At 44.4% G+C, this 13,171-nt stretch overlaps 1 long non-coding RNA gene across 1 annotated transcript in view; it reads left to right on the top strand.

Moving 5' to 3' along the window:
* The window catches only part of LOC141995538 (uncharacterized), a 22,538-nt gene continuing 9,367 nt past the window's right edge, over positions 1-13,171 (top strand). The window contains exons 1-2 of the long non-coding RNA XR_012641347.1: positions 1-111; positions 10,592-10,751. This is a non-coding gene — a long non-coding RNA (uncharacterized LOC141995538). The remainder of the gene's footprint in view (positions 112-10,591; positions 10,752-13,171) is intronic.

Below are 13,171 nucleotides of genomic sequence, written 5' to 3' on the forward strand. Positions count from 1 at the left end.
ACCCGCTCAGCGGGCCGGTGGGAGGCCGGGTCCTGCGGAGATCCCGGGCAGAATTAAAGCTTCGCCGCTGCTTATGTTCCCGTAGCACCCACTGAGCGAGGCACTGCGGAGGTAGAGGCTCAGCGCCTGCCCTGGAGCGCTTGCAGCCTAATGGGGGGAATGGACACAGCGTATAAGGGCAGAGACCTGGCGATGCGAGGCATGTGGCTTGTTAGGGCCCTGGCTTGTGACCCGTCGCCCCCTGCCTTCTAGCTGGCCATACTTAGGTGCCCCCTCATAGGCACCATGGCAGAGCCGGGTCAGTGCAGGATTTGACTGTGGAAGGGGTGGTGACCCCAAGCCAGGTTCCACGTGTAAGGGGATGGACAGGAGATGGCTGTGGGGGAATGGGACATTGAGGCTGGCGGGGCAACAGGTGGGGTAAGCGGGATGGGCAGATAAGAGCTGTGGAGGGCCAGGAAAGTGATAAGAAGCTTAATCCTGATGCTGTGGGAGTCTCATGCGTGCATCCCCAGAAAGGGAAGGAGACAACAAGGGTGGGGTCGGCTGTTTGGAGCATGTGGTTTCCCTGAGATTTATCTAGTTGACTTATGTATCAAATGCTGGGCATTTCCTTGGCAACAGTTGGGTATGTCCTAATGGGGTAAGCATGCAATTCACAAACTTGCAGTTGGCAAGATGCATTTGCAAGCGAACTTCTCAACAAGAACTTGCAGGTTCTTTGGTGGGGCATTAAGAGAGGAAACGGGGTTGTATTGGCTGGAGCAGGGAAATGCGGGGTCTGGAATAAGTAGACTGAGCAGATCACATTGAATATAAAAATGGACAATGATTTCTTATGTGTTTGTAATGAAGTAATGGGCTGCACACAAGCTACGGTTATTACTATAAGTAATAATGTACACTGGAAGCTTTCATTAGAACCCTGGTCCTTTAGCAGCTGGTCTCATATGTTCTTTGTGTATCCAGCCACAAGAGGACAATATCACATGCTCATACACACAAAGCCAGGACATTACATCCTAACAGAGAAAATTATGTTGAGTTATTTGAGTGGAAGGAAACTTTGAAGTTAAGCTCAGTACTTCCTCCCAAACCCACTCACATCGTCATGGCATGGCATGGCATCACCTTCTGTTGAAGACAAAGTGGCCATTCTAGCCCAGCACCCTATCTTCTGGCAGTGGCCAGTACCAGATGCTCCAGAAGGAATGAACAGAACAGGGCAATTTGTCAAGTGATCCAACCCTTGTCATCTAGTCTCAACTTAGAATCATAGAATACCAGAGTCAGAAGGGACTTCAGGAGGTCATCTAGTCCAACCCCCTGCTCAAAGCAGTGCCAATCCCCAATTTTTGCCCCAGATCCCAAATGGCCCCCTCAAGGATTGAACTCACAACCCTGCGTTTAGCAGGCCACTGCTCAAACCACTGAGCTATCCCTCCGGCTTAGGGACACCGAGAGCGTGCAGTTGTGTCCCTGACCATCTTGGCTATAGCCACTGATAGATAAGTTCATGGAAGATAGACCTAATTCTTTTTAAAACACAGATATACCTTTGGCCTTCACAACTTCCCATGGCAACCAGTTCCACCAGTTCACTGTGCGTTGTGCGAAGAAATACTTCCTTTTTTTTGTTCTAAACCTGCTGCCTATTAATTTCATTGGTTGGCTCCTGATTCTTGTGTTATGTGATGGGTAAATAACACTTTCTCTCCACACCATTCATGCCTTTATAGACTCCATCCCATCCTCTGTCCGTTGTCTCTTTTCTTAGCTGACAAGTGCCAGTCTTTTTAATCTCTTCTCAGATGGAAGCTGTGCCATACCCCAAATCATTTTTGTTGCCCTTCTCTGTACCTTTTCCAATTCTAATATATCTTTTTTTTGAGATGGGGCAACGAGAACTGCACGTAGTATTCAAGGGGTGGGTGTACCCTGGATTTATGTAGTGACATTATGCTATTTTCTGTCATCTTATCTCTCCTTTGTCTAATGGTTCCTAACATTCTGTTAGCTTTTTTACTGCTGCTGCACACTGAGCAGATGTTTTCAGGGAGCTGTCCATGATGACTCCAAAATCTCTTTCTTGAATGGTAACAGCTCATTTAGACCCCATCACTTTGTAGACATCTCTGTAATTGTTATGCTCAGTTCACATTTGTAGTGTCCCCTCCCACCTCCAACCATAATGGCTAGAAAGATTTATTTGTTTTTTAAATGAAAGCTGAGATTGTGGAGAAGAACACAGCTCCTTGACAGAGATGCTGCTCTGTTGTCTCACTGGGTACAAGCCAGTCTGAGTCCCAGTAAAGATCACTATGTAAAGGAGTAAAACTACCCCTCAGCTACTCTCCTTTCATTAAGAAACCTATTAATGGTATGGAAAAACACAGCAAGGGATTGTCTCACCTCCTATGTTACTGAGTAACCAAGTGATTTCATTCTTGTCACACTCTCATGCCTGTTCCACCCTCCATACTGGAAGGCAGTGTTTTGGACTGCAGGGTAGAACAGGCAGCCGCAAGCTGCCCCTAAAGGCAGCGCTGGTTTCTCTTGCTAGACTTATGAATGCGTGAGCAGAAGAAATTAATTGCTGAATAATTCAAGTTCTCCTTTCCTTAGGGAGAAAAACACCACAGAACACCCCCGTCCCAATATACTGGGTAATGTGAACACTCACTGCACATTTTCCAGGCAACTCCCAATTTTCATAGGTCTGTCTCATACTCCCAGAACTGCAGGACAATTCCCAAACTCATTTATTTTGAGTGTCGGGGTATGCTAACTCTTCCTTGTAGGAGGGGAAATGCCAAAGAAACCCACCATGATAGCATTTAACTTCAAAAAGGAGATCTACACAAAAATGATGAAGCTAGTTAAATGGAAATTAAAAGGAACAGTCACAAGAGTGAAATGCCTGCAAACTGATGGAAACTTTTAAAAAACACACAGTAGAGGCTCAAACTATATGTATACCACAAATAATAATAAAAAATAATTAATAAAAAACAGGAAGAAGACCAAAAATATGCTACAATGGCTAAACAATAGAATAAACGAGGTAGTTGGAGACAAAAAGACATCTTTACAAAAAATTGGAAGTCAAATCCTACAGAGGAAAATAGACAGGAACATAAACTCTGGCAAGCCAAGTGTAAAAGTACAATTAGGCAGGCCAAGAAAGAATTTGAAGACCAATTAGGAAAAGACACAAAAACTAACAGTAATCTTTTTGTTAAGTACATGAGAAGCCAGAAATTTGCCAAACACTCAAAGAAGACAAGGCTGTTGCTGAGAAGCTAAATAAATTCTTTGCACTGGTCTTCACTGCAGATAGAGAATTGTAGGACTGGAAGGGAGCTCCAGAACTCATCTAGCCCAGTCCCCTGCCCTCAAGGCAGGATTATGTAATAACTAGATCATCCCTGACAGGTGTTTGTCTAACCTGTTCTTAAAAATCTCCAAGGATGGAGATTCCAGAACCTCCCTAGGCAATTTGTTCCAGTGCTTAACCACCCTGACAGTTAGGAAGTTTTTCCTAATCTCCAACCTAAACCTCCCTTCCTGCAATTTAAGACCATTGCTTCTTGTCCTATCCTGTGTCAGAGATTAAGGAGAACAATTTTTATTCTCCTCCTTGTAACAGCCTTTTATGTACTTGAAAACTGCTGTCATGTCCCCCCTCAGTCTTCTCTTTTCCAGACTAAACAAACCCAATTTTTCAGTCTTCCCTCATAGGTCATGTTTTCTAGACCTTTTAATCAATTTTGTTTGCCCTCCTCTGGTCTTTTTCCAATTTGTCCACATTTTTTCTGAAATGCAGTGCCTAGAGCTGGACACAATACTCCAGTTGAGGCCTTATTAGCGCGGAGTAGAGTGGAAGAATTACTTCTCGTGTCTTGCTTACACCACTTGATGTTTGCTTTTTTTGCAACAGTGTAACACTGACTCATTATAACACCACCCTATACCGGAAACCTACTGACCACGATACTTACCTACATGCCTCCAGCTTCCATCCAGGACACACCACACAATCCATTGTCTACAGCCAAGCTCTAAGATACAACCACATTTGCTCCAATCCCTCAGACAGAGATAAACACCTACAAGGTCTCTATCAAGCATTCTTAAAACTACAATACCTACCTGCTGAAGTGAAAAAACAGATTGACAGAGCAGAAGAGTACCCAAAAGTCACCTACTACAGGACAGGCCTAACAAAGAAAATAACAGAACACCACTAGCTGTCACCTTCAGCCCCCAACTAAAACCTCTCCAGCTCATCATCAAAGATTTACAACCTATCCTGAAAAGTGATCCCTCACTCACACAGATCTTGGGAGACAGACCAGTCCTCGCTTACAGACAGCCCCCCTGAACCTGAAGCAAATACTCACCAGCAACCACACAACAAAAACACTAACCCAGGAACCTATCCTTGCAACAAAGCCCGCTGCCAACTGTGCCCACATATCTATTCAGGGGACACCATCACAGGGCCTAATAACATCAGCCACACTATCAGAGGCTCGTTCACCTCTACATGCACCAATGTGATATATGCCATCATGTGCCAGCAATGCCCCTCTGCCATGTACATTGGCCAAACCAGACAGTCTCTGCGCAAAAGAATAAATGGACACAAATCTGACATCAGGAATCATAACATTCAAAAACCAGTTGGAGAACACTTCAATCTCCCTGGTCACTCAGTAACAGACTTTAAGGTGGCAATTTTGCAACAGAAAAGCTTCAAAAACAGACTCCAACGGGCTGAGCTTGAATTAAGATGCAAACTAGATACCATTAACTTGGGTTTGAATAGAGACTGGGAGTGGCTGGATCATTACACATATTGAAGCTATTTCCTTAAGTTAAGTATCCTCACACCTTCTTGTCAACTGTCTAAATGGACCATCTTGATTATCACTACAGAAGTTTTTTTTTTTTTTCCTGTTCATAATAGCGCATCTTAAGTAATTAGCCTCTCACAGTTTGTATGGTAACTTCCAATTTATCTGTATGTATGTGTGTGTGTATATATATATATATATATATGTTCCATCCTATGCATCCTATGAAGTGAGCTGTAGCTCACGAAAGCTTATGCTCTAATAAATTTGTTAGTCTCTAAGGTGCCACAAGTACTCCTGTTCTTTTTGCGGATACAGACTAACACGGCTGCTACTCTGAAACCTGTCATATTTGGCTTATGATCCACTATGACCACCAGATCCCTTTCTGCAATACTCCTCCCTAAGCAGTCATTTCCCATTTTGTATACGTGCAATTAATTTTTCCTTCCTCAGTGAAGTACTTTGCATTTGTCCTTATTGAATTTCATCCTATTTACTTCAGGCTATTTCTCCAGTTTCTCCAGATCACTGTGAATTTTAATCCTATCCTCCAAAGCACTTGCACCCCTCCCACCTTGGTATCATCCACAGACTTTATAAGTGTACTCTGTATGCCATTATCCAAATCATGTATAAAGATTATTGAATAGAACCAGATCCGGACCAATCTCTGTGGGACTCCACTCGATATGCTCTTCCAGCTTGACTGTGAACCACTGATAACTACCCTTTGGTAACAAAAAGAAAAGGAGGACTTGTGGCACCTTAGAGCATAAGTTTTCGTGAGCTACAGCTCACTTCATCGGATGCATTCAGTGGAAAATACAGTGGGGAGATTTATATACACAGAGAACATGAAACAATGGATGTTACCATACACAGTGTAAGGAGAGTGATCAGGTAAGGTGAGCTATTACCAGCAGGAGAGTGGGGGGCGAGGGGGAACCTTTTGTAGTGATAATCAAGGTGGGCCATTTCCAGCAGTTGACAAGAACGTCTGAGGAACAGTGGGGAGTGGGGGCGGGGGGATAAACATGGGGAAATAGTTTTACTTTGTGTAATGACCCATCCACTCCCAGTCTCTATTCAAGCCTAAATTAATTGTATCCAGTTTGCAAATTAATTCCAATTCAGCAGTCTCTCGCTGGAGTCTCTTTTTGAAGTTTTTTTGTTGAAGTATTGCCACTTTTAGGTCTGCAATTGAGTGACCAGAGAGTCTGAAGTGTTCTCCAACTGGTTTTTGAATGTTATAATTCTTGACGTCTGATTTGTGTCCATTTATTCTTTTACGTAGAGACTGTCCAGTTTGACCAATGTACATGGCAGAGGGGCATTGCTGGCACACGATGGCATATATCACATTGGTAGATGTGCAGGTGAACGAGCCTCTGATAGTGTGGCTGATGTGATTAGGCCCTATGATGGTGTCCCCTGAATAGATATGCGGACACAGTTGGCAACGGGCTTTGTTGCAAGGATAGGTTCCTGGGTTAGTGGTTCTGTTGTGTGGTGTGTGGTTGCTGGTGAGTAATTTGCAAACTGGATACAATTAACTTAGGCTTGAATAGAGACTGGGGGTGGATGGGTCATTACACAAAGTAAAACTATTTCCCCATGTTTATTCCCCCCCCACTCCCCACTGTTCCTCAGAGGTTCTTGTCAACTGCTGGAAATGGCCCACCTTGATTATCACTACAAAAGGTTCCCCCTCGCCACCCCCCGCTCCCCTGCTGGTAATAGCTCACCTTACCTGATCACTCTCGTTACACTGTGTATGGTAACACCCATTATTTCATGTTCTCTGTGTATATAAATCTCCCCACTGCATTTTCCACTGAATGCATCCGATGAAGTGAGCTGTAGCTCACGAAAGCTTATGCTCAAATAAATTTGTTAGTCTCTAAGGTGCCACAAGTACCCCTTTTCTTTTTGCGAATACAGACTAACATGGCTGCAACTCTGAAACCTGTCTTTGGGAACAGTTTTACAACCAGTTATGCACCCAGCTTATAGTATGAACATTAACTCCTTCGTCATGCTTGAGAACTAGGTAGGCACGTCACTTCATCTCCGCTCCAGTTTCCCCAAAGCCACCAAATGAGTGTCTAGAATTGCCCTGTTCTTTACATTCCCTCTGAAGCATGTGGCCAACTGTCAGAAGAAAGGATACTGGGCTAGATGAACCCATTGGTCTGACCCATTTTGGCTGTTCATATGTTCTTATGTTTCTCTGAATCTACAGAGAGCCCGGACCAATTGCTCCAAGTGGGAAGGAACTGACTCAATCACTTCAGGGAGGTGCAACCCCAAATGCCCAGGAAAGATCATTTAGATGTCAATATCGTTAACTACTGCCTTCCTCGTGCTAGGAAATAGAGGGAGGGTCATCACAGATCTACACCATTTACTGTGAGTGAACCAGTGGGGCAAGTAGATTTTTAGCTCTTACCAGTTCGGTATCGACCCCCTGACTCCGCCTCCCCTCGCAAAAAATGTTCTGTGACTAGAGCCCTGCGCAGATACAGATTTATACCCACGGATGTGGATATCCGTGGATAGAAATCAGTATCCACTGAACCGCAGGGCTCTCCCGGGAACCACAGTGGCAAAAGGAGCAGAAAGTGGGGCCGCTGCTCCCAGGAGCCAGCACTCCATGCCGGCAGCTCCTCCTGTGAGGTTATACCACCCCCAACCCTGTCCTCCAGTAGGGCTGTACAGACCCCAGACAGGAGATGCAACTGCATGGAAGGGCTGGGGGCAGTACAGCCACACTGGAGGAGCTGCTAGCGCAGGGTGCTGGCTCCTGGGAGAGCAGCCCCATGTTCTGCGCTTTTCGCCACTGCAGTTCCCAGGAGAGCCCTGCAGTTCAGCTGATACTGATTCCTATCCGTGGATATCCGCATCCGCAGGTAGACATTTGTATCGATGCTTTGTGAAAAGTGTTCACCCACAGGTGATATGGTGGTTTTGTCTTTTTGTCATTTTCCTGTGTGAGTGTCTAGTTTCACCCACATAGCTGTTGTTGAGGCATTTGACTCACTGGATGTACACCGCATGTTGTGATAGGCTTGTGTAGGACCCATGGATCTTGAAAGGTGTGTTGTGGGGGTGTTGATCATCATAGCAGTGGAGAGATGTCTGCAGGTTTTGCATCTGCTGATCTAGCAAGGTCTGGTGCAGCTTTGGGTTGGTGTGCCCTGGTCTGTGATGTGCTTGCTTCTGATGATGAGCTTGGAGAGGTTGGGTGGTTGTTGTTGTTTGAAGGGGTTCAGGACAGATTTCTTTCAGTATGTGATCTCCATTGAGCATGGGTTGTAATTACTTAATGATACTCCATGGGGGTTCCAGTGTGGGGTGGTAGGTGACAACTAGGGGGTTCTTGTGGCACCTTAGAGACTAACAAATTTATTTTAGCATAAGCTTTCGTGGGCTAAAACCCACTTCATCGGATGCCTACAGTGGAAAATACAGTAGGAAGATATATATATATATACACAGAGAACATGAGACAATGGGTGTTGTCATACACACTATAACGAGAGTGGTCAGTTAAGGTGAGCTATTACCAGCAGGAGAAAAATAAAACCTTTTGTAGTGATAATCAAGATGGGCCATTTCCAGCAGTTGACAAGAATGTGTGAGGAACAGTAGGGGAAAAAATAAACATGGGGAAATAGTTTTACTTTGTAATGTAGTGACACATCCACTCGCAGTCTTTATTCAACCCTTATTCAACTAGGGGGTTGCAGTTTGAGGGGTTTTTATTTCCGTACTGAAGCAGGTTCTCTAGGGCAGGTTTGAAGTTCTCTATGTCTTAATTTTATTTGATCACAACATGGTTGTTAACTGATCCAAGTATGGCTCTGGTGATTAATGCCAATAAGTATCTTACTGTCTAAAGTCCTGATCCTGCAAAGACTTACTCTTTACATGATCGAAACTAATATTCTGAATGTTCTTACTGAATCTCATCCTGTCCATGGATATATCATCTGAGGGGCACTTGATATTTGTCCCCCACTGGGTTTGTTAAGAATCACTATTAATTTTAGGGCTCATATTGCCAGAATGAGATTCCCCAATTAGACACTAAGCACTTCGAGAGTTTAATTATTATTTCAATTGTTTCTAGGATAGAGTGATGCAATTCACTGGCTATAAAACTGTGATATCCATTTAGACCCAGTCTTGCCATATGTCCATCCTGGTATGAAAATACAAGCTCCATATGTGTGGTCCCAGAAATGAAGTCCAGTTTCCCTAATCAGAGTTGCTTTCTTTATGGGTTTTAAACCATCAAACACCTGTAAAGAAACTACATCTGTCTATAGAGTTAACTGAATAAAGTGAAAAGAAAAGGAGGACTTGTGGCACCTTAGAGACTAACAAATTTATCTGAGCATAAGCTTTTGTGAGCTACAGCTCACTTCACCGGATGCTCACAAAAGCTTATGCTCAAATAACTTTTAGTCTGTATCCGCAAAAAGAAAAGGAGTACTTGTGGCACCTTGGAGACTAACACAGCTGCTACTCTGAAATCTGAATAAAGTGGAACTCCCATACAGTGAAGCTGCACTTACAGTGATGTAGTGACAATCTTGAGTTGTTTCAGTGCATTGCAATTCTGATTATAGTAATTCTTTGCGTTTAATGGTCTGTCCAACTCTCATTTGAAGTCAATGGAAAGACTGCCAGTGATTTTTCAATGGGAATGGGATCAGGCCAGTATATCAACTTCCAATGAAGGATCTCAAAGCACTTTACAAACACACTAATGAATTGTCACAGTCCTACGCAATTTACAGAGTCGCATTCTGGTGCCACAAATTGGGTGACGTTTGGGAGATATCATCACTTTTCACAACCTCCTGTGAGATAGGTGGTATTAGTCCCATTTTATAGATGAGGAAACTGAGGCAGAGAAAGGTTAAGTGACTGGACACATGAATTCTCTAGCAGAACTAGGAAAGGAACCCAGGGGTCCTGACTCCCTTCCCCTAGATCTTTAACGAGAAGACCATCCTCCCTCTCTTAGAATGAGGTTGTGCAGATCTGTGACAATTCATTAGTGTTGGTAGAGCTCTTTGAGATCCTTCACTGGAAGTTGCTATACAGCCCTGCTCTGATACCCACTAAAATTCTTCATTAAGAGTGTTCCATTGTACTCATAATTATGCCTGGTTGACCCAGAGATATTGTGTAAGGAATAGTTGTAAGAGAACCCGAAAAGCTATTGCAAATGTCCTTGCAGCACCCTGGTCTAAACATCTCTCAGTACAGAGAACTGTCATGTTCTTTAACTGCTGGATTGCCTCTCTGTCTCATTCATGATTATTTATAAATAACCCTGATTCCGCTATCTGGAAAAAACATTTCTTCCTCCTTGAGGCTGGTGTATGTGATACTGTGTGAGCCAAGATTGGATATTTGAGCCAGATCCTACTCCTACAGAAATCCGCACGAGAAGGATCAAACCACAAAGAGGCAAAATAGCTGAGTACATTGGTTACCTCCTCTCTTGGGAGCCCTTTATCAGTACCATGCTCCAATTACAGCAGGTCTGAAAAGGCCAGGAGACTCAGCTCGACTGAATGGAAACACCTTGAGCCATTGCCCATGTCTCGCTTGGAGCCGAGCCTTCTGTTGTTTGCAAAGTTCAATTATAGCACAAGCTGCAGCCAAACAAGAATTCGGCTGTTTGTGTAAACAGTGATCCTTCTCCATTACAGGAGCCCGTGGAGTATGGCTCTTTGCCTTGGCTGGTTGAAGAGATCCACATGCGTCTCTGTCTACTTTTGTGGCTGTCTCCCTGCTCTGTTGCTCGCCTGAGGCACCTTCCGCAGATGAATGGGCATTGTTTATTATTCCACTAATTTGTATCCTTCAGAGGTGAAGTATTTTTGTTGCTGTTTAAGCTGTAACAATAACGCACCCATAATGCTTTACTTAATAGGGGGGAAAAACCAAACCCACATGACAAATTGTTCCAATTTATCACAGCAACGGAAACTTGCAAGTCAGCTAAAATGCCCCCACATGCCAGCTTAGCCAACGTCAGTATTTAATGATGACCATATCTCTGACTCCTTCGCAGCGTCCTCTCCCTTACTTACCTCATAACAGGCCTTGCATGTTGCATACACTGCCTGTTACATCCTTAAAGCACGTTACAAGTGTTAACTCCCGAGTCACGCTTGAGAGCTTGGTGGGCACGTCACTTCACCTTGGCTCCAGTTTCCCAAAAGCCACTGAACAAGTGTCTAGAATCCATGCAGCGTTCAGATGACCTGTGTCCCCCTCTTTTCTTTCCTCTCCTCAACGCTTGCCAGAATCATGACCAAGAAACCCTGTAAGTAAGAGCCAACAGGCCTTGTACTAATGTATTATAAACACTGTAAACGTCTTACTGCCATTAGAATTCCTCCCTCTCCAAACGGTCCGGCAGACAGCTCAGCAACGCACAGAATCTACTATAGCTCCAAATAGTTGGGCAACTTGGCTGTTTCTAAGTGACTTACTCCTATGGTTTTCAAAATGGGCACTCCGTTTGGGGGCTCACTTGAGACACTTTGGGTTGGGTTTTGAGGACAGCTGAGCACCCACAACGATTTGAAGTACTTGCCTAAATCCAGCCCGGAGGCTTGGAGTGAAACCAGTTCTAGTTTCCTGCCCATATCTTGGCTGTTTCAACCCCCAAAAGTCTCTAGCTGTTGGTTGGACTGGATTTTCCTGGTTGCTTTCTGCTTAGTTTCGTTCTTAGTCTTGCTTTTATCAGAACATGGTGCAGACAGCAGGAGACCCTGAAAGGAATGAGTTTGAGCCAGGGGCTTCCAAAGCCATTCCAGCTGGCAGTGGGGGAATAGGGCTAGGTTGCTCACCATACTGGTACTGGGCTAGGTGGCTTTTCACCTCTAGGTCACAGGTTCAAAGCTAGTTTGGGCTGGTAGTGGCCAGCTGTTAGCACTTAGCAGCTGGTCAGTGCTGTATGGAAAATGAATTGTTGGTGTTAGTCTAGTAACTAGGAGACAAGTGTCCATACCCCCCAAAATATTGTAATGGTTACTGCCAGCTGGGCTCCTGGTTGGCTGCCTCCATGAAGAGGCTGAATAGGCCTTGGAGATTACATTATGCTGGAAGGCAATGTGTCCAGGGTATAGACCACTGGGCAGGGATTTAGAAGACCTGGGTTCTGTTCCTGGTTCTGTCATTGGCCTGGTGGGAGACCTTGGGCAAGTTGTTTCAGCTCTCTATGCCTCAGTTTTCCCATCTGTAAATCAGGAATAATGACACTGACCTTCCTTTGTAAAGTGGTTTGAGATAATAAGCATTAGGTTTTAACGTTACTTATTGCACTGGTGGGGTGGGGTGGGGTGGAGTGGGGTGGGGTGCGGTGGTTTGGATTGCTTTACAGGGCCTGTTGCTAAGTAGCCCTGCAGGCTGAATTCCTCTGACTATGCAGCACCTTCCACCAGGCACTAAACACTCTTTTAAAAAATGCATTATCCAGCAAATTGCGTATTACAAAGGGGGGCCACATGATCCACTTCAATGGCAGTGAGTGGCAGAGACCATTAGCATTACAATAAATGGCTTTTTGGTGAGACAGCTCTATAATTCACTTGGTGTTTAACACAGGCCAGGGAGCTCATCTCTGTACATAAAATACATTAGATGGAGCACCTTCCTGCCCATATCTGTGATAAAGGGCTGTTATAATGAGGCTAATTAGGAGGAGTTAAACATACAGCAGAGATCACTCCACTGCAGCAACTCACTGCGCTTTGAGTGACTGGCTGCACAGTGCAGAAGGACAACAATGTACTCAGGAAGCCTCTAAATTTCTATTTGGGGTGGGGGAGAAAACAGCTCGTCCTCTGCATTTCAACTCCAGACCACAGGGACACCCCCTCTCTGTCAGAGCTCTGTAGATCTGGGGAAACATGGCTGGGGGGGCAGTAGTTGTGAGTGGATTTCCCATTCTGGGAGCTACTGCTGAGTTCTCTATTTCCCTTCTGACTGTTTAGAGATCACCTAGCACACTGTAGGCACTACGTTAAAGTAATAACGATGCTGTTCAGAACTACATGTTACTCAAGAGGAATGAATAAATGCATAGGTAAATGTTTTAATAGATTGCATCTAACAAGGATGGGACTAAACCAGCCAGCTTATTGGCCTCCAAACCAGAATTATTGTTAAAAATCAATGCATCTTCAAGTTGAGTATTGGCTAAGTGTGCTGCTGGCTATTTTTGCATCGATAAGTGGATTGTGTCTTGGGTCTCTGCCTGAGGTCTCTGCCCCATTTTG

The sequence above is a fragment of the Natator depressus genome, chromosome 11 (genome assembly GCF_965152275.1).
Source record: "Natator depressus isolate rNatDep1 chromosome 11, rNatDep2.hap1, whole genome shotgun sequence".
In the NCBI taxonomy this organism is placed as follows: Eukaryota; Metazoa; Chordata; order Testudines; family Cheloniidae; genus Natator; species Natator depressus.